This window comes from Neltuma alba, unplaced genomic scaffold (assembly GCF_004799145.2).
Source record: "Neltuma alba isolate B1F8T4 unplaced genomic scaffold, ASM479914v2 tig00004416_pilon, whole genome shotgun sequence".
Classification (NCBI taxonomy): Eukaryota; Viridiplantae; Streptophyta; class Magnoliopsida; order Fabales; family Fabaceae; genus Neltuma; species Neltuma alba.
This window is the reverse complement of record NW_021633696.1, coordinates 220,412-244,037: the sequence shown is the minus strand read 5'-3', so window position 1 is coordinate 244,037 and position 23,626 is coordinate 220,412. Positions and strand designations below refer to the sequence as shown.

At 35.8% G+C, this 23,626-nt stretch overlaps 1 long non-coding RNA gene across 1 annotated transcript; it reads right to left on the bottom strand.

Annotated features, from left to right (window-relative positions):
• Positions 1–22,133: 22,133 nt before the first annotated feature.
• Positions 22,134–22,711, bottom strand: LOC114744635 (uncharacterized). The gene is made up of 2 exons (XR_003740122.1): positions 22,538–22,711; positions 22,134–22,196 (listed from the first exon to the last, which is right to left on the bottom strand). It is a non-coding gene; the product is annotated as an uncharacterized LOC114744635 (long non-coding RNA).
• Between the last annotated feature and the right edge of the window lie 915 nt (positions 22,712–23,626).

Sequence of the window (23,626 nt, the reverse complement as noted above, 5' to 3'; positions counted from 1 at the left end):
TTTAAGTCTGGTAGAGTGACTGAGCAAGTGAACTGAGCGAAAAAAACAACCTATATGTTGAGTGGTACGCTTTATATTCATTTGTAGCTATCTCTCTTGGATTCACTCTTGCTAAGCTTTACATTTTAATATGGATTTTTTTATATATGATTGATGACCTAGATTACACACTTGGCTCCCGAGCTGTATTTATTTGAGTTTTTGCAATTTCTTAGTTAATTCAATTTGTCTATTCATTTTCAAGATTTATTTTTGCCCAAGAGTGCAAAAATTAAGTGTTAGAGAATTTGATAAGTGTAGATTTTATGATTAAAAAGACATAAATTTTTGTTGATATTATATTGAATTTACAAACATTTTATATCTATTTAATTTATTTTATATATTTCCCTTCTAAATCTAATTATAAAGATAAAAAGATATTTTTTCACAAACGTCCTCATATCTTTTCTATTTTGCAGAAAATGTAAAATAAAATAAGAGATTTTAAAGAATGGGGTTAGTAGCAGTAAGTGTCTCCAAAGATAACAGGAAGTGAAGAGATTGGCGGAGTGGAGATGAAGATTTGGGGTCATTAGCTGTGACTTTCTCCGCATCATAACGGTGTGACATGTGGCGAAATCTGGACCCTGGAGATGAGTTTGGGGCTTGATCACAGTATTCGCTGAAGGAGAGAGGGCATTTAAGCGTAATTTTCTGTAAAATATGAGAAAATCAACAGCAACGTGTTTTGAAGGTGACTTGCTGTTAAATATACTCCCCCTCTTATTATAAGCAACATAAGATTTCATTATGAAGATTAAAAAATTAGTTAAAAATAATTAATAGATAAAAATCAGAAGTTTTTTCTTCAAAATACCCTTATTTATGGGGGATAGAAAGTATAAGAAAGAGAATAAGAAAATTACTATAATAATGAGAATTATGAAAGAGAGAAAATGTGTGATGCAGAGAGATGATGATTTGAAAAATTAAAAAATAAATATATTAAATATTAAAATAAATAATTAATAGAGGCAAAATAGGAAGAGCAAGAAAACTTTAGATATAAAATAGAGGTTTTAGAGGTCACTCCAGAGGTATCCAATCACAGCTCAAAGCTATCAAGGGTACGATTAATAGGGAGTTTATCTTCTCTTTAATTTCTTGTTTATTTTGTTTATTATAGTTGGAGATCTTAGAAAGATGATATTTATGATTTTATTTATGAGATTCTAAATTTCAGTTGGTGTAGAGATGTAGCCCATTGAAACCCTAATTTCTATTATATTATTGGGTTAAGGTGTGGATTTAACAACCATGTTTTACAAAAAGGACAACTAGCACCATTTACTTTTGAAGGGTGCTAAAGTAGACACAAACATTAAAAAAGAACGCTTTTTAACCACAGCTGTTAAAAGGCCCAAACGTTCGTCCACTTTGTGTAAGTGGGTTCCACATCTTTCTCCACCTGGCAAGTGTTAAGCTTCGGACCATTTTGTTAGAAACAATCTCACCCAAGAGGGGGGTGAATTGGGTGAGTTACAAAAATTTTAAATTAAATGCGTGACAGTATTGAATAAAAACAGAGAGTTAGAGTCAGGAGAAATTTCACCGCAGAGGGAAGACACAAGATTTATACTGGTTCGGTCTTAACCACTTGACCTACTTCCAGTCCCCAGAACACCTCTGAGTATTTCACTATCTTCCAAGATCGACAGGGCTCTTGGTGCCTCGGTACAGTAATTGAATCGCTCAATCACTTCCCCTTACTCCCGTAAGGCTACAAGCCCTCTCAAGAGTCCACACTCTTGAGTATCACTCAAGTATTTAATAAGAGTAGTAATTAGCTCTCTTACAGAGTGAATTTAATGATGAACACTGATGCTCGGTAGTAACGCGAAAAACAGAGTATTGAATGCTAGACTTAATAATCACAGATGGTAGTTCCGGTATTCAATCTCTTCATTAATACTTCTTCACACCTTTTATAGTTGATATCGTTAAGTAGCCGTTAGACGGAAGAGCTTCTAGCCGTTGTGACTCCGTTTGCGTGTTTCGTTGGTTTCAACGGTTCTGCCATTAATGCGTCTGAGCTTCTGACACTGTAGGTTGCAGTCTACGTAATCCCGTTGAAGAGCCGTTGTATTCTTTTTCATTAATCTGATATAGTTTATCGATCATCTGTTCGATAATTAAGCTTATCGGTCAGCTTATCGATTAATGCTTACCAATTTTGAAGGATGGGTCTCGAATCCTTGAGGCTCTTGATCGATGTTCTGATCGATAGGGAGTTTATTGATCACGTTATCGATAATTGTTGTGTTGGAGTGGTTCCCTTTCTTTACAAAGTGAATTTATCGATCAGCTGATCGATAAATTATTTTCTTCTTGCCTTCAGGATTATCGATCAATTGATCGATAATCTTATACTCTGTTTACCTCTGTTTTTCTTCATCGAAACAGAGCTTCCTGCAAAACAAATTTCTACATGCTCCGATGCTTAAGTTAGTTATTTTATCATCAAAACAATAAATTTAAACAATTAATCTTGAGAGATAGCATGAGATTTCTTACAGTTCATTGGGATTTACCATTCCCAATTCTCTTCTGAAGAAGTTGAACTTCTGTTGATCTAGAGGTTTCGTGAAGATGTCGGCTATCTGATATTCAGTGGGGATGAACTCAACCTTTACATCTTTCTTTTGAACATGGTCCCGAATGAAGTGATGTCGGACATCGATGTGTTTGGTTCGAGCATGATGGACTGGATTCTTGGACAGACTTATCGTGCTCATATTATCACATAAGATTGGAATCTCGCGTAAGTTGATTCCTAGATCTTGTATTTGTTGCTTTAGCCATAAGATCTGAGCACAACAGCAGGCAGTGGCTACATATTCTGATTCCGTTGAGGAGATTGCCACTGTGTTTTGCTTTTTACTTGACCATGAGACAAGACATCCTCCGAAGAATTGACATTGTCCACTGGTGCTTTTTCTGTCTGTTTTATATCCACCGTGATCTGCGTCTGAGTATCCCATTAGATATTCGGTTCCTCTTTTTGGATACTAGATTCCTAAATTTTAAGTTCCTACAAGATATCTGAGTATCCTCTTGACGGCTTCTTCATGTGACTCTTTTAGAGCTGACTGATATCTTGCACACATTCCCACACTGAATTGAATATCTGGTCTACTTGCAATGAGGTATAGTAAAGAACCAATCATCCCTCTATATCTTGTTAGATTTATGTCTTTCCCGTCTTCGTCCACATCAAGCGAACAGGTTGAGCTCATAGGAGTCTTTACACTTTTGGCATTCTCCATTCCAAATTTCTTCAGTAACTCCTTTACATATTTCGTCTGGGATATAAATATACCGTTTTTCTTTTGTTTGATTTGTAATCCCAGAAAGAAGTTTAGTTCTCCCATCATGGACATCTCGAATTCTCCCTGCATAAGCTTAGCAAATTCTTGACAGAGATCTTCGTTAGTAGCACCGAAAATAATATCATCTACATATATTTGAACAATCAAAAGGTCTTTCTTACTTCTTTTAATGAAAAGTATGGCATCCACTTTACCTCTTTCAAAACCTTTTTCTATAAGGAAGTTGCTAAGTCGTTCATACCAAGCTCTAGGAGCTTGTTTCAAACTTGATTTCTCTCGAATTGGTTAAGCTCTTCCTGCATTGCAACTATCCAGAATTCATCTAATAGTACTTCGTCAATACTAGAGGGTTCAATGTGAGATATGAATGCAGAAAAAAGAACTTCATTGACTATTTGTCTCCGGGTTTTGACCCCTTCATTGACTTTACCAATGACTTGTTCCAGAGGATGATCTCGGTTATGTCTCCATGCCTTTGGCTGTTCTAGATTTTCTTGTAAAGAGGGATCGTTTAAATCATCCCTGTTTTCTGAAACGGTTTCTGAAAGTGATTTGTTCGAATTTTTGTTCAAATCCAGTTTTTGAAAGTTTTGAACGATTTCAGCATCATCATCTACAGGTTTCGAAATTGCTTCAGTTTCAGCAAACACTACATGAATTGATTCTTCTATTGTAAAAGTTCATTTATTGAAAATTCTGTATGCTTTACTACGATTAGAGTAGCCAAGAAACAAACCCTCATCAGCTTTAGGATCGAATTTACCCAAGTTTTCTTTGTTGTTGTTGTGGATATAGCATCTGCTCCCAAAGATCCTTAGATGTGTCAGATTGGGTTTTCTCCCCTTGTACAATTCATATGGCGTCTTTCCGAGCAGTGTTCTGATGTAGGCTCTATTAGATATATAGCAAGCTGTGCTCATTGCTTCTGCCCAGAATACTTGTGAGACCCCTTTCTCATTTAGCATTGCTCTAGCCATCTCCGTGAGTACTCTATTCTTTCGTTCAACTACTCCGTTCTGTTGAGGAGTCCTTGGTGCAGAAAAGTTGTGGTCAATTCCATGTTCCTCACAATAGTCTGCAAATTCGTTGTTTTCAAATTCTCCTCTGTGATCAGACCTGATTGACACAATAGATATACCTTTCTCATTTTGAACCTTTTTGGCAAAAACAATGAAAGCATTAAATGTTTCATCTTTAGAGGAAAGAAACAAAGTCTAGGTAAATCTCGAATAGTCATCAACTATTACAAGAGTATAAAGATTTCCTCCAAAGCTTTTTACTCTTGATGGACCGACCAAGTCCATGTGAATCATTTGGAGTGGTCTTTCAGTTGAAACTGTCTTCTTTGATTTAAACGAAGACTTTGTTTGTTTTCCTTTTTGACATGCATCACAGATATCATTACGTTCATACTGGATTTTTGGTAAACCAACAACTAGATCCCTTTTTATTAATTTTGAAAGTTGATTCATGTTGACATGTGCAAGTCATTTGTGCCAAATCCAACTTTCCTCCTTTTTACTAATAAAACAGTTTTCAGATGTTTTAGAATCAATTTGAAGTGTATAACAGTTACTGTCCCTCGGAGCTCTCAGCTTTGTATTCAATTCTTCTTTCTTCAAGGGTAGGTCATCTTTGCTTATGATTAAGTATTCTTCAGAATCAAAGATCACCCAGTTATTTTTGTCCGCACTCTGACTGACACTGAGGAGATTATGACATAGACCTTCCACGTAGTACACGTCTTCGACCTTCATGCCTATGCTACTTCCGATTTCTCCAATTCCAGCAATTTTTCCCGATTGGTTTCCTCCGAAGCTTACTTTTCCTCCGTCTTTTGGTTTGAGTGATGTAAACTTCTCAGTGTCACCCGTCATGTGTCTGGAGCATCCGCTGTCTATATACCATTTATTTGTTCTGGATGCCTTGAGACATACCTGCAAAATTACAATCATGTTTTAGGTACCCATACCTTCTTGGGTCCTTTTTGGTTAGTATGAGTTATTTTTGGTACATAAGTACCTTTGGGCACCCATTTTAATGTTCCGTAATCTCCTTTCTTCTTATAGTAACAAGAAGAAGTTGAATGGCCTTTACGGTTGCAGTGAGAGCAGAGTGCAAATGGATTTGAAGAGTGCACAGAATTTCTAAAATATGTAAGATATGATCTACCACTACTCTTTTTCTTTCCTTTCGATTTATCTTGGGTTGGATCGTATCCTATACCAGTTTTGTCCATAGAACACCGTTGAGCTCCTAGGATCACCTTAAGCATTTCGCTACTTTAGTGAATTTTTCTAAGATTCTGGTAAGATCTTTAATCTTTCTTTTGTTCTTTTCACAACTTTTGCAAGTCGAAGTCGAGTCTATATTGACTTCAACTTTTGATTGTTGATCTTCTAAAAACTTTATCCTTTTCTTAGAGCTTACTAACTCCTTTGCAATTCTTACTAATTCTAAATGTAAAGCATTGTATTCGGACTGTAATTCATCATAAGATGGTTCAGAAATTATTACCTCGTCTGTTTCTGATTCCTCGTTTTCTTGGGCCACTAGACAGATGTTAGCGGTTTCTTCATCATCACTTCCTTCTTCTTCATCCGAAGAACTGTCTCCCCAGATTGATGTGACGAAGGCTTTCTTCTTTCTGAGTCTTTCTTTCTTCTTTTCTTTGTCCTTCGTTCTGGAGAGTTGGGGACATTCCGCCTTGATATGTCCTGGCTTCTTACATTCGAAGCAAATGATTGGATCCTTTGGTTCGTTCAGATATGAAGAAATTCTGCGTTTCGACTGGAACTTCTTTCCGGTTCTGTTTTTGTAGAATTTCTTGAACCTTCTGACTATAAGGCCCATTTCATCATCCTCAAGATCATCTTCATTATCATCTTCGCTCTCTTGAGTTTTAAGAGCGATGCTTTTCTGGTTCTTCTCATTCATCTCCTTTTTGTATTTTTGCTTGCTCTCATATTCAGCGAGGCTCCCGAACAACGCTGCAACCGAACCAATGGATTCTCCTTTGGTTTCTTCAATAGCTGTTACTTTCGGTTCCCATTCTTTTGTGAGACCGCTCAGTATTTTTCTCACTTGATCTTCTTGACTATATTTCTTCCCAAGTGCAGTGAGGTGGTTTATGAGATGTGAGAATCTGACTTCCATGTCTCGGATACTCTCTCCTTCCTTCATTCTGAACAATTCAAATTCGGTGGTGAGAGTGTTGATTCTGCTCTGTTTTACACCGGTGGTTCCTTCATGAGCTATCTCCAGAGCCTCCCACATTTCCTTCGCGGTTTCCAGACTTGAGACTCTGAAGTATTCCCTCTGACTAAGTGCACACGTGAGTATGTTGATAGCTTTGTCATTTAGGGTCACCAGCTTCTTATCTTCCTCATCGAACTCCCTGGGACTTTTGTGTACTTGCTGGCCATCTATTGTGTTCATTGGGACATAGTTGCCGTGTTCTATTATGTCCCACAAACCATACTCTGTGGCCTTGATGAAGATTTTCATCCTCATTTTCCAGAAGGTATAATTTTCTCCACTGAAGCCTGGCGGTTTAGATGTTGAACATCCTTCGGGTAGCACGCTATCTCCAAATCCTGCCATTAGATCTCTCTTCGGACTGTTAAATCCTTAGTGAAGAGACCTGCTCTGATACCAAATGTTGAATAGCTGATCACCCAAGAGGGGGGTGAATTGGGTGATCATTAAAATTAAAAACCTTTTCACAATGTAATAAAATTCATAAGAAATTCTGAGTATAAAAACAATGAATCGACATAAGATAATCACAGTAGTAAAATGGTTTAGCTGGAAATATAAGAAGTAAGGGAAGAGAAGATGCAAACTATGATTTATCCTGGTTCGGTCCTCACTGACCTACGTCCAGTCCCCAGGCTCTCCCTGAGATTTTCAATCGACTATCTCCCTCAAGTTTAACACGGGTACTTGAGAACCACTACAACCACAAGTTTGATCCGGGCACTTGTGTCGCCACTTACAATCCTTAGACTAACTAGTCTAATTCAACAACAATCTCTTACTGAGGTAATACTCCCCCTTACACACTGTAAGGATACAATCTAGCAATGATAAAGAAGATTGAATATTTCTTCTCTCAAAGAAGTGATAGATGAAACTTAAGCACGTCTGGGAAACTCTCCTCTCTATCTTATGAATACATATGATTTAGTCTATGGAGCATAGAGACAGGGAGTTTTCTTTCAGAGCTCTAAATGAGAATATCTTGATTCGGCATTTTAGCATTTGATGTTGTACGTTTAGACTCTTCTCTTCTTTCTCTTGTTTTCAATGCTCTTCTATTTATAGATGATGTTGGGTACTTGACCGTTGAGCATTTTCTTCCCGTTTGGCTTGAAGAATATGACCGTTGAAACTAGCCGTTGGAAGCTTCTGACGAAAGTCGATTCTTCACCTCATAAATTCGTTGTGGCTCTTTACCTGAAATAATCTTCCTCAGATCAAGTGATAAGTATCTGATAATCTTAGAAACAATAAGTTGGAAAACATGGAATCAGTCATCAGATATTCAGATATTCTGAAAGTAAGATGAACTTACTTGATCGATGTCTTGATCGATAAAGATTTGATCGATTATATTATCGATTAATTACATGAAGAAAAGATATAGCAGGTAGATGCAATTATCGAATAGATTATGGATCACATGATGATCGAACCAATGATCGATAAATGATGAAGCATGAATACAGTGACCCAAAAATGATTTATGCAAGAATAAACCTTTTCAAGTTACGTTTGCCTTCGTATCCTTTTAATAGAGAGTTATGTGTAAAAAGAAGGCTGAGAAAAGCTTGAAAGAAAATACATCATTGATTTTAAGAATCATCATAGTCGACTGATGTTTAAAACGGAAAACGTTCCAAGATCGAACAAGTGATCGAACACTTGTTGATCGAACAGATTATCGATAATCCAAGTGTTACAGAAATGAAACTTCAGTCATTGATGATCGAACAAATTATTGATAATCAAATAATAGATAATCTTATCGATAAACAATATGCAAAAGTATATTCGGAGAAAACACATGCTATGTAGGTTGATCGAATAAGTGATCGATTAATGAGTGATCGATAAAGTTATCGATAAAGTAAAACAAGGAGATTTAATCCTGTAAATTCAAAGAACTGATTTATCGATCACGTTACGTGAAAAACAGGGTAGACATGTAAGAGCAATGATCGATCATATTATCGATAAATGACTGATCGATGAGGTAATCGATAAATGGAGACTAAAGCAAAACATAGAATGAGTAGACCGCATCACCATTTATCTGTCTTCTCATCGATCATGTTATCGATAAATGCCTATTTATCCATAACGTTAACCTTGTTTATCGATCAAGTGATCGATAAATACATTTATCCATAACGTTATCCGAAAACCATTTATCCAATAGGTTATAAAATCTCAATAATGCATATGAAGATAAAAGAGAAGAACTGAAGAGATAGTACCAGGAACTCGATAAAATGATTGAGTATGTAGTTGTTTGATCAGGCTCGAGTAACATCTAATAATGGCTTCTCATTTCTTCATTTCTTCTAGTGCTTTTACTCAATAACATGTTTGAGTAGCATGTTGCTTGAGAACTTAATCGTTCAGTGTAGAACTTCTGGTCTTTGCCTCAATAAATTCGAAGTCTGATTCCAGCAAAACGAAGGTCAACTTTGAGTGATCATAACTCTTCCAATTCAACTCCAAATTTTGCAAATGACATATCTTCAGAAAGATCTTTGAGTCTACTTTCTAATGCAACAAGAATCACCCCAAAATTCGTTGTAGTTACAAAGTTATCTTCATCACAGTGACTGAAGGTCGGAATCAAGGCGTTAATCCTTACTGCAATGTTTCAAACAACATATCTCCCTCATATGAAACTCTTTGAAGCTGATTTTGGTGTCCATGAACCGTGTTCTGAGTCTAGTTTGAATGGCTCGGTCAGAAGCTAAAATATACAACCGGGAAGTTATACCATCATATATTGAGTCACCCTTCATATAAACATGGAAAATAAGCTTCAGAGGTGATTTTCATGGGCAATTATCGATCACTTGATCGATTATCCATTTATCGATCAAGTTATCGATAAAATACATCCTCTGTTATGCTCTGTTCTTCATTTAGCTCTGACATAGGTTCGGTATTTCTTCAATATCTCTCAAACCACAAATCCGTTTGAGGTGAAACTTGCTTCCTATGAAACTAGACTCAGAACACGGTTCATGGACACCAAAATCAGCTTCAAAGAGTTTCATATGAGGGAGATATGTTGTTTGAAACATTGCAGTAAGGATTAACGCCTTGATTCCGACCTTCAGTCACTGTGATGAAGATAACTTTGTAACTACAACGAATTTTGGGGTGATTCTTGTTGCATTAGAAAGTAGACTCAAAGATCTTTCTGAAGATATGTCATTTGCAAAATTTGGAGTTGAATTGGAAGAGTTATGATCACTCAAAGTTGACCTTCGTTTTGCTGGAATCAGACTTCGAATTTATTGAGGCAAAGACCAGAAGTTCTACACTGAACGATTAAGTTCTCAAGCAACATGCTACTCAAACATGTTATTGAGTAAAAGCACTAGAAGAAATGAAGAAATGAGAAGCCATTATTAGATGTTACTCGAGCCTGATCAAACAACTACATACTCAATCATTTTATCGAGTTCCTGGTACTATCTCTTCAGTTCTTCTCTTTTATCTTCATATGCATTATTGAGATTTTATAACCTATTGGATAAATGGTTTTCGGATAACGTTATGGATAAATGTATTTATCGATCACTTGATCGATAAACAAGGTTAACGTTATGGATAAATAGGCATTTATCGATAACATGATCGATGAGAAGATAGATAAATGGTGATGCGGTCTACTCATTCTATGTTTTGCTTTAGTCTCCATTTATCGATTACCTCATCGATCAGTCATTTATCGATAATATGATCGATCATTGCTCTTACATGTCTACCCTGTTTTTCACGTAACGTGATCGATAAATCAGTTCTTTGAATTTACAGGATTAAATCTCCTTGTTTTACTTTATCGATAACTTTATCGATCACTCATTAATCGATCACTTATTCGATCAACCTACATAGCATGTGTTTTCTCCGAATATACTTTTGCATATTGTTTATCGATAAGATTATCTATTATTTGATTATCAATAATTTGTTCGATCATCAATGACTGAAGTTTCATTTCTGTAACACTTGGATTATCGATAATCTGTTCGATCAACAAGTGTTCGATCACTTGTTCGATCTTGGAACGTTTTCCGTTTTAAACATCAGTCGACTATGATGATTCTTAAAATCAATGATGTATTTTCTTTCAAGCTTTTCTCAGCCTTCTTTTTACACATAACTCTCTATTAAAAGGATACGAAGGCAAACGTAACTTGAAAAGGTTTATTCTTGCATAAATCATTTTTGGGTCACTGTATTCATGCTTCATCATTTATCGATCATTGGTTCGATCATCATGTGATCCATAATCTATTCGATAATTGCATCTACCTGCTATATCTTTTCTTCATGTAATTAATCGATAATATAATCGATCAAATCTTTATCGATCAAGACATCGATCAAGTAAGTTCATCTTACTTTCAGAATATCTGAATATCTGATGACTGATTCCATGTTTTCCAACTTATTGTTTCTAAGATTATCAGATACTTATCACTTGATCTGAGGAAGATTATTTCAGGTAAAGAGCCACAACGAATTTATGAGGTGAAGAATCGACTTTCGTCAGAAGCTTCCAACGGCTAGTTTCAACGGTCATATTCTTCAAGCCAAACGGGAAGAAAATGCTCAACGGTCAAGTACCCAACATCATCTATAAATAGAAGAGCATTGAAAACAAGAGAAAGAAGAGAAGAGTATGAACGTACAACAGAGCATAACAGAGGATGTATTTTATCGATAACTTGATCGATAAATGGATGATCGATCAAGTGATCGATAATTGCCCATGAAAATCACCTCTGAAGCTTATTTTCCATGTTTATATGAAGGGTGACTCAATATATGATGGTATAACTTCCCGGTTGTATATTTTAGCTTCTGACCGAGCCATTCAAACTTCTGATTGAGTATAGCAACATTTAACATCAAATCTATGAACTTGAATCTTGATATTTTCATTTGATCTTGCAAGTTCTTCTTTTCTCAATCTCTCTTCTTCTTCTTCCTCTTGATCATTTTCCATAACTTAAAGTGCAACATAATAACTCCTTTCTTTTCTTGAGGAAACTACACAAGATAGTAAGTATGATAGTTAGTCAAAATATGAGATAAATAATTTATGTAAACTTTTTGCTCTATTATTTGACATCATCAAAACTAATCATATCTAACACATTTCAGACATGGCAGGTAGAGAGTTCAATGACTCTATTAAAGTCCGAACGCCTTCCCCTGCAACCACATTTATACCCATCAAAGAAGGTGAAGACGCAGGGAGTACACGAAGTAAGGTCTAAAAGTGAAGTTCATGGCATCATTATCGTCCTCGTCGATGGCAAGATACAGGAGAAGGGTTGCTTTATTGAGGCAACCTAGTCGCGAGGACAACTACGAACCGCTGATGAGGTATTGCCATCATGGGTTTTAGCTCTTCGATGGACGGCGTGGACTGATAATAACCCAGGTAGGAGGTTTTATGGCTGCCCAAACTATGATCCGGTATGAAGTGGTTTTCTTGCTATGAAAAATGCTATTTTCTTCCCTGGTTCCCTGGTTGAAATGTTGGTATTGAACATGACAGGATAGGGGATGTGGCTATTTCTCTTGGCATGATGGGGACTTCGGTGAGAGGGCAAACATTGTGATCAAGGAGCTATTAGATGATATTGACAAACTATATGATGAAAGTAGCAGGAACCAAAGAGGAGAGCATGGGCAGATACTAAGTGAAGAGCTCAATGTAATTCACAGTGAATTGAAGAAGCTTAAATGCAGACACGAGCTGAATGATGTGGAAGTGAGGAAGAGGAAAAAGAAGTTTAGAAGAGCAATGTTAGTGTCTGTAATGATATCGGTTGCAGTAGTTGTTTTGTATTTGACAAAGTAGGAGTGTGTGAAATTGATTGCAATATATTTATATGTCAGGAGATATGGGTTATGATAGCTGTTTTGTAACAATTATGGACCACTTCATGGTATATTTGATGAAAAAATTATTCATGTGGTAAAGCAATTACTGATCCAACAATTATTTAACAAGGTTGGTAATTTTGATGGCAATAATGTTAATTGAAATAATAAAAGAGAAGAACATATGAATTAAATAAGATGTAAAGGTAACCTAATTTATAATGAGGAAGTGAAGATGTAACATAAGATAATAACCTTAATTAATTATAATGGACATTTGTACATGCCACTAATGTTGCTAGAAGAGTTACATCACATAGGACTTGCAAAATAAGAAGGCATCCATCTGAAAGACTAAGCATTGGTTCACTAAAATATAGACCTAGGAAGTGATAATCCCATGTAAAAGGCAATGAAGTAACCATAATCCAAGTAACGAAATACGTAGTACAAAATAGTCAAATGCATAGTCTTAAATGTTTCTAAGCAATCTAAATGTCAGAGCTCTTAGAGTTGGTCTTGCTTCTTGTCTTCATCATTTGGCTCTACAGTTGGAGCTGGGTACTTGAAATGCTTCGTTGGCCCTTCCATATCAACCTAGGAGGTGTAAATGGTAGTGTTGATGGCTGTGAAACAGGGGTCCCTTGCCTAGTGAATGGTATCCTCCTGGAACCCTCTGGTGCAATGCATTTTAAAGCTTGTGATAGTCGAAGTTCTTTCTCATTTGGGATTGGAAATTTACTTTGAGGGTCTGCGTAGTGTTATATATACTCCTGTACAATACCCTCCTCAATGACCACCTCAGAACGCATTCCAGGCTGCACAAGTCAATGACATTGCTTAAATGATGGTAATTTTGCATGAATTAAAATGGAAGAGACTAGTGTCCAGTAATACTTACATTGTAGACAGTTCTCCCAGTTCCCTCATCAATTCTTATACCCATTCCACATTCAACTCTGGGTTTATAGACAACCCTCTTTATTGCTATGTGTTTGGAAGGTTTAGGTGGTTGTTGTGTCGATGGAGGATGATTTGTCGACTGTTGGGAGGGTAAAGTGGAATTGGGTGGTTGCTGTGAAGGTGGAGGGGGTGGTTACTGTGTAGGTGGACTATGTGGTTGCTGTGAAGGTGAAGTGGGATTGGATGGTTGCTGCATTGTGCCTTGCTTGGCTGTTTTCCTCCTTCTACCAAGTCGAGGCTTATTTGAGGGAGGTTCCTAGAAAGAAATGAAAAAGTTAGCTTATAGTTATTGTAATAAATGAATATAAAGAAATTGGCACAAGTTACCTCTGTGCAAGTGCTTCTATTGTGCCCAACTTTCCTGCAAAAGCCACATTTGTTGACTTGTCCCCGTTTGCTTACTCTTTTGACAAGTGGTGTTTCTGAACCATTGCTCATGCCAGCTTTACTTGAGGTAGCTTGGGCAGCTTTCCTAGAGGCAACATTTGTCCTTCTTGCTACTTCTTCTGTCCTGATTCTTTTTTTCCTTGGTCAGCCAGGCAATGTGCACTTAGGTGGTGGTAGCATAGGGATAAATTGTTCTCTATCCCAGAACTGTTTGCCCCTCACTGGTGCAAACTTTGTCTTATAGCTAGCAATGTAGGTGTCCTTGTGGTAATAGCATGAGATATGGGTAAGGGGCTCCAGTTTACAGTGATACATAGCACGAATAGCATGTTGGCAAGGGATTCCAGTTAAATCCCATGCCCTGCACGTGCACGTTTTCCTAATGAGACATACTATGTGCCTATCTTGTCCCTCAGTCACCTCAAATCCCTCATCCCCATTGAAAAAAACTCTACATGTAGAGGACAACAACCTATTTGCTTCAAATAAGTCCAGACATTTTGGACTATAGTTGCCTTTCCAATTCCTCACATTTTGCTCACTCTCAGCCCATTTTTCCATCATCTTAACCCTTATCCCATCAAACATTCTAATAACAAGTAGATATTGATATTCATCAATCCAAGCATTTAAACTCTCACTCATATTGTTGTCTACAACCCAAGACAAGCATCTATTACTGAAAGAAGCTCTTACCCAAGCAGATGTAGGGTATGACACCATTGCTTCAGCCACCTCTTTGTTAAGTTCCCCAAGTGCTTTGAGATTGTCTTTGAATTGTTCTTCAAACGTACTCCAAGCATAAGTGAAAATTTTTTTCTTCATCTCGTTCCCTCTCCACCTTTTGCTTTAGTTAGCATAAATATGCCTTACATAAAGTCTATGCTCGGCTCTGGGAGTATCTCTGTCACAGCATGTTGTAAGCCCTACATGTATAGAACTAGTCAATTAAATGTTCTCATTAAAACCACATAAGTCATATGTAAATTAGCAAAGGTAACTAATCATACCTTCTGCATGTCTGACATGAAAGTTACTTTGCCACCATTGTGAAGATCAAGTGATATCCTAAGCCACTGAATGAACCAACTCCAATTCACACAATTGTCTTTATCAACCAAAGCAAATGCTAACAGGTACAATGAGTCGTTAGCATCTAAACCAACAGCAGTTAACAAAATCCCTCTAGCTTTACCTTTCAGAAATGTTCCATCAACTCCAATTAATGGTCTACACCCAACTTTCCAACCAACCTAAACCAACAATTTTGACTCATCAGGACAAACTGAAATATAAAACAAAAAATTAATAGATTATACCATATGTGACAGAAATCTAAACATCATACCTTTGCTGCTTTAAAACACAAATATATTCTTCTAAAAACTCTTCTCCCTTGTTCTAAAGCCTTGTTACTTATCTCCACACTAATATCTGACCCAGGATTTGACACTTTCAGTTCATTGCAGTAAACTTCTAACTTGGAGAATTCATCTACGAAGCTCCTATCCATCCATGTGTTGTATTATTCTCCTCTTTGCCTTCTTGCACTTATGTAAGCTCACGTGGACCTTCAACTCACGCTCAACATCATTCTTCGTTTCACATATGCTGTAATTAGGTCTCTCCTGTATTTTCTCCTTGAAGTGTTCAGCTAGCCGCTTCACACTTGCCCTAGGGTTCTTGAAAACCCTACCACACTTGTGCTCATTGCACAATGTCTTCATCTTGTAGCCCACATTATTCCCATCTCTCGATGCATATAAGGTGAATGGGTAGCCCTCTTCACATATTGCCTTTAATAACCTTTTCTCACTTCTAATAATTTTGATATTCACCCCTTTCAAAATAGTATAGCTGTCTATGGTGCTCCTGAGCTCATTTAGGTCTAAGAAAGTCATGCCTAACATAAAGAAAGGCCGGTCTCCCAAGCCCTCCAACACGCTAAGCCCAACTCTTTCATCTGGAGGCTCACAATCTTCATTAAGGCCCATATCCTCATCTTCCTCTTCACTATTTTCAGATACTTCAAAATCATCCACCAAACTCTCCTCAGTGTCAGAGCTAGCACTATTTCTAATATAATTCGATCCTCGCTATCAGAACCTTCTTCATCCTGACTATCTCCCCCTTCCTCACTTTTATCCTCATCCTCATCCATAACCAATACTCTTTTCCCTTTGTCAATTTCTCTAACAATGCCATCCTCACTATCTCCCCCTTCCTCCCTATGTTCAGGTAAATCTTCAATTCCATCATCATCTATCTCTTCTAAACCATCTACATCTACACACTCAATCACCTCTTGTTCTGGATCTCTATCATTTTCATTGCCTTATTCCTCTTTGTCATTTTCATTGCCCCCTACCTCTCTCTCATCTTGATTGGCCCAGACCCATCTCTCATTTTCCTTACTTCTTCTTACCCACTCACCTATACTTCCATGCCCCTCACTCAATTTTTCCTTCGTCCTTTGCACACTTCGTTTTGCCAAATCAAACATTTGACTCACTTTTTTAAGTAGCCTCGCATGCTTCTCTTCCAATGTCTCATACTTCTTAGCCTTCGTGTCGTCTCCTCCATTTGCGTCAACATTGCCCGGTTCGACAGGAACATTATCACCCTCGTTTGTTGCCATTCGCACTAGAACAAGTAAATCCCCAAATTTATTAAGGGCTTCGACGCCATTTCACTATTCAACTTAAAAATACAACAACTTTTTGTCTAAATCAATGCTTACCTGTGAAGAATATGCTATTCCCTCGTCCGTAATCCTTCAAGAATCTTCGATCACATACACTTCAATGGACCACACTTGCTAACCCTCTATCTCGATTTCTCACGTTTTCAGTTTCCCAATTCAGAACCCTACAAGAATTTCAACTCTCAGCTTTCTCGTTCTCTCCTTACCCCATTGACGCTTTGCCTCCTACTCTTAATGTCTAATTTCGCGCCTCACCCTTAATCCAATTTTTAGGTCTCAGCCACATCACCATTTTCTTTCTGCCACATCACTATTTACTCCCTGCCACTTCATCATTTTAGGTCAAATTTTTCTCACCCCCATCCTTGTAACTGTCAACGTTAGGCCTTTCAATGACTGTGGTTAAAAAGCGCTCTTTTTTAATGTTTGTGTCTACTTTAGCACCCTTCAAAAGTAAATGGTGCCAGTTGTCCTTTTTGTAAAACATGGTTGTTAAATCTACACCTTAACCCTATATTATTTTGGTTTGACTCTTTTGTGAAGTTTCTATTTATGAACATATTTTAGTTTTTTCAATTATATCTATTTCTCTTGTTTTTCATGTTGATTTTATGATTGACCATTACATAAAATCCGTGGGTAATCTTGATAGATTAGGAGGTGAAGATAGAACCTAGATCTAGAGAGATGGACACAAGTATTTAGGCTAAAGATAGTTCTAGATATTTGTGATGACTTAAACTATAACTTCATGGTTTACTTAGTTATTTGTGTATTGTGGGAATGAATTCAACACTAATTAAAAAGGGACTAATAAGTGAGACAAATATTATGAAACTTTAGGAATAGCTATCACTATAATTGAATAAAAAAAATCAACTTAAAGGATAGAAACTAGCTACCTATATGGTGAATCCTGAATCCCAATGTTTTAAGTGATGGGTTTATTCTCATAACTAATTATCTTTTCCTTTTCTCTCTTATTCTCAATTCATCCTCTTTTTAAATAATTTGTTTCATTGTTTTTTTTTAATTATTAATTATTGGGATTAGTAACACTATTAAAAAAAGATCATTTTCATCTGTTCTAGAGGCTTTTTTTCGTTTGTTTAAAAGGGGATGTGGACAAAGGAAACATAGATAGAAGTTAGATATTCATCTGTTCAAAACAAATGAATATAGTATAGAATATTCATTTGTTCATTAGAACAAATGAATATGATTACATAATATTCATCTGCTCTGATGAAGCCTCGTATCTGTTCTGATGAACAGACAAATATGATGACCTCATATTTGTTTGTTCAACCTCTGACTAGACAAATATATGTTTTCAAAAAAAATGTTTTCTTTATGCAAAATTACCCGTTTTTTTTATAGAAAACCCTAAAAGATAGAACCAAAATAGACAAAATGCAAGCAATTCAACCAAAATAACAGTAATTCAGTAGAGTCAAATCAAAATAAGAGAATTAAAGAAAAACAACAATTCAATAAAAAAAGCAAATAATCATAATTAAACTTATTATTATCATCTCAAAATTTTTGATACATTCAGACTCAATAATTTCGCATATGAAACGGATAATATAATATCTGCACTCTGTACTTCCTGGTTGTAGATAACACTATAAAATCAAAGTGAGTAAGAAAGATGAATATGTATATATATATAGTTGATGATATTAAAGAATTGAAAATGTTCTTAATTTTGGTTTGTGCCAAACAATCTTGCCATTTTTTCCCTTGCCCTTCCCTCCTTGTATATAATATGTTTTGAAAGACCAATGACCAAATAGAAATGACCAGAGATTAGAACAACTTAATGAAGTAGAAAAACTAAATATATAATGACAAAACTTACGTGTTGAAGATATATTTCATTTGCCGCTTGGGAGATGACACAGTGAATCAAACCGTAAATGACATTATTTCTAGGGCAAGGAATGCACAACAACCAATGTTCACTGAAATATAAAAAGAAAAGAAACCAGTAAAGATTCTGTGGAAATCACATATATATAAATATCCAAATATAGATATAAGCTACTTACTTTTCAATGATTGGAACAAAATAACAAGGTAAGTGAGTGTCTCTAATGGTATTATTCACGTATCTCATCCACCTATCAATGGTATTCTTCAAAGGTTGCAAAGCGGCTAGACACATGAATCCATATAAATGTCCCTTTCCCATAGAAGTGCACAAGTTGTGAAAATAGCTATCATCAATTTGATATGAAACAAAAATTAGCTCATACATATAAGTAAAAAATGAGCAATTAGAAAATGTAATTCATAAAATAAAATCACATTATTGCCAGTTGAATCTATGCAATGTCTAGCTGATCTGGGGATAGAAAGTCCTTGAGATCCTTCTGGTCCAATCCAAAATGATATGTCGTTTGCTCCATCACAATCCCAATAGGCATTTGTATATTGACTTTGTTAACTGATTCATAAATGTCATGCAGTTGTGCTAAACAGGAAAATTTAGTAGCATCTTTAACATCCTAATAGAAAGATAGAATAAAGATAAGTAACATAAGTAGTATATGAAAGAGAAACTAGAAAATCCTAGCATGTTTTGTACTATTAGAGATATGACGTCAATGAGTCTTTTAGGCCATAAAATAAAATATCCTTTTGCTTGGCCTAGCTTGCCAACCTCGTCACTGGGGAATGGCACGTCTACATCCACCTCATCCTCTCAAACAGCCGTAACCGTCACCTTGATCGAGTCCGCTAGAATTTTTTGATTATGAATTTTAGACCCTTGCGTATATTTAATGGCATTGGCAACAATATGAATATTTAGGTCATCTAAATAGAGAACACAAGGCTCTCCATTATTTGGCTTGAGACTAGGGTCAAACAGAGCTGACGGCACTTGTGGATTAAAGCTCCTTTTTATGCTTCCATAGGCTGGAGAATTCTGAGTACATGGTACAAATAAAAGAATGGAATTAAATGAAAACAATGTTGGCAAACTTCAAAACAAATTAATTAAGTTATGATTAATTATATACCTGAGGTGTACGTTCTTGTGGTTGAAATTACCCAATTTGTATGCTTGAGACCAAAGATCGCATCTCCTCATGAATCTCAGACATAAGCTCAGTTTCGAAGAATTGACGAATCTCATCACTTGTATAATCTCTTGGCGAACTTGTTCTCAAACTTTGTCCATCAGATCAGCACTTGGGACACTTCTTCCCGTAAAACTTTCTGAACTGGAACCAAAGAATTGGGTTAAATCGACTGTCTTTAATAACCCTCTCACTCGACTAGGATGGTCTAACTTTCCAGTTACAGTTGCCAGGATGTCCATCTTTCTACTTGGAGTAAAAGAACCTTCACTGCTCTGCTCTTCAAGTGCATCCTACAACGTACAAGTGATAAATGAAAAGTAATTACAATTTTAGCATAATGTGTACACTATTTTAATTGTTTTAATTTAACTACCTATAATTTTTCCAGCAATGTTAGTAACAATCTTATTGATATATTTACCTTTCTTCATCCTTATATGCTTCTATGTTCTATGTCGAGAAGGAGGAGGGGGGCTTGAACAATAATGCTGGGGTCTAATTTTGCAGCTTCTTGTATTCTTTTGAAATCAGCTTCCATGATCTCTTATTGTGCCTTTTTGTAACCCTCATGAGACATGTAATTTTGGTATAAATTTTTGGATTGTTTGTCTTTATTTTGAGCACTTAATTTCTACAAAAAACAAAAAAAATGAAGTTAGTTCAATGAAATGAAACTAGTTTATATGGACATATTCATTAAGTAGAAATTTACCTGAAATTCAAGATCTAGCCATGACACCACAAATTTTCTCCAAGTTTCTTCGTCAACAAATGAGTAAATATCACATGGGTTTTCATCCTTTTTTGCCCCTCGAATGTAAATACGAGTAAGAATTGTCTTAAAATCTTTCTATCACTCGTGTACTTGGTCTAGCCAATGCTTTTTCATTTCAACAATGAAAGAGATATCATAGGTTTGCTACAAAGTTTATGCGTAATGAATGAAATTAGAATATTTAATAGTAAGAACTATTATTTAAAAGTATAAAGATCAAAAAGTTACATACCAACATATCTTGCCAAATCGCATCCTTTGGTTTAGGTAGTACTTCTTTCTAGTTAGAATACAGAATGTTCACTTTGCTTTGAGCCAGACGGCCTACGTAGCTTATGAACTTATCTAGCTCTGGACCAACTAGATTCATATCATCATCAAAGTCGACATGCTTCCTTAGAATGTGCCCATAACATACTGCTAGCTTTGGCATTCTTGTGGTGCCTCTACCCCTTTTTCTAATAGGTTTATCGTTCACTTGATCTTCACCAGAATCATCTATGTTTCTATCATTATCCTCCATGTCTTGTTAGTAAACCAGAGTGAAACAGGTGAGTCAATTATAATAAAATCAATGAAAAAATTAACAAAAGTAAACACAAAATTCTATTATAGTGCATAACTTTTTTGTTATGGTCTTACATTATGTATTTTCCCATATTCCTTCATAGTGATCATCTCTAGCAGCATATTCATCATCATCTACCAATTCTACTTCATTCGATGAAGGTGGATTTGTAGTGAAAGGTGGTGTCTCATTAATGTTCAAAGTTGGATCACTGTCATTTTATTTTTACCTTGAAGTACAATTGACAATTTGGTATTTGCAGGATTGGTGACATAAAATACTTGTTTTGCTTGGCTTGCTAAAATAAGTGGTTCATCTGTATAACCAACTCTATGAAGATCAATTAAGGTAAATCTAAATTTTTGATCTATTTGAACACCATTATTGTTGACCCACTTACACTTGAAGATAGGAACCTTGAAGTTAGTGTAACTGATGTCCCATATATCTTTAATAATAGCATAATAGGCTATGGATGCCAATTTAGGATTTTTATCGTTGGCGCTAGAGAAATACATCGCTTCAGCTACTACTATTACTATAACGACTATCCCTTATACACTAATAGAATTATTCTATTTAATCTTGAATCATTAAAAGCCAGGTTTCAATCCTGGGAAATGCAATTTTTTTTTAACGATTCCTAAACACAAAGTCTAATCCTATTTAAGGGATGGGATTTTCTAAAAAATTTAAACTTTTCAAAAACTCACTTTCAAAGTAACATGTCTAGTGGTTGAAGACCCGATTTGACCCTTTTACAAAAAGGGTAAAAACCGTCTAAGACCCATGATTCGTATTCAACCATCGAACCCATTCTTTTTCCATTCAACCTTTTGAATCCTATATTAAATCAACTATAGCCAGTAGGGTTTAACATTCAATACTCTAGCCATAGGCTCATACAACAGGTTATATATAGAGATACACATAATTTTTGGCAAAATGATAACTATATATCAAAATATTGATCATATCCTTTAATAGCAGTTATTATGGTTTATCCGCCCTTAGTCATCTCCTTATGGAGGAATATTTACATATCAAAATAAATATACAATTTATCTTCACTCCAAAATAAGATGCATTTTAAGCAAAATATATATAAAAAAAATCTTCAGCTTCTTGCACCTTCAAGCTCCCCCAATCACAACTCCCTTGCCCTTAGGAGTACTTGCCCTTGCTGTGTTACATGGAAGAAGGGGTGAGATTCTAGAGAATCTCAGTGGCAACAAATTTCCTTTATGTAATCATACAAGATCACAAACAACAGGCTACACAGGCCAAAGAAAACAACACCTTGCATCTAAATATAATAAATGATGCACATATATCATACACCCATATAGCTAATCGCTATCTATCGTGCCCACATTCCACAATAAATGGAAACCAGCGCATATTGTCATCACAAATATTATCATGCAAAGGCAACTTACATGTTCTCATTCATAATCAGCATAAAAGCACATCCAAGCATGTGGCAATCAATGCACAATCACATTAAAGGAAAAGAGTTACTACCTTTTGCTTTTTCTTCCGTACTAACTTCCCCTTGCTTCTTCCTTGGCTCCCTTCTTAATGGATTCAAACAAATATCAAATCTTATAAATTATATAGGCAAGGACAGATTAATATATATATCTAGATCATTTATTCCTAGTCTTCAAAAATAATTCAGCAACCTTGAATATTCAAGGTCCTTAAAATTTGTAACAGCAACAATATTTTTTTCATACTTTTATAAAATTCCAGCTTTATCAACATCATCCTATTCGTCCCCTAGTTTAAGATTACATTTTCCCTTGAACCTACTTGACCGAAAATACTTCCCCATTTATACATAATTAAATCATCACCTAGTGATTTAATTTCAGCTGCCACATCCCAATATTGACATCATTCCTCCACTTCGCAATATATGGATATCTTTTGCCCCTCTAAAATTCTCATTTTACTGTAATAAAATTTAATCATTGTTCACAATAAGGTTGGTCCACTAACTAGAATAATATTCAGCATTTGAGAACATAAAACAATAAACTTCAAATCAAATTTTGGTTCCCAAATTCAACAATTCCTCCTCTTATTAAAATTCTAGATTTAAAGAATAATCACTTTCCATTAAATCTCACGGCCTTCACTTTTCCATTTTAACCCCAAGAAAATCTGTTCACTGTAATTCCAAACATGGAGCCAAAACTAAAAGAGAATATAGACAGCTCAATTCCAAGTCAACTTCTTTCTCCCAATGCTTCAGTAACTTGTTACACACACACACACACAGAGCTTATGTATTTACTTTTCATTCACCTTTCAAATATGGAACTCATGCTATCAGGTTAAAAGAATGGAGATATTGGGCTAAAAACATCTTTAAAACTGGCATTAAAATAGAACAAACCCAAACGTACTTTCATATATATGTGGGTCACAAAATCTCTCTTCAATACCATCAATATTCAACCTTATACACAAAGAAAAGAAGAGTCCGAAGTTAACCCCCTAAATCACCTATCCCCTATTTCGACAATCAAGTACCAAAGGAAAAGAAAAAACACAAACAGCAGCATACAAGTGCAAGAACACTCTCACACAACTCCCATATTATGC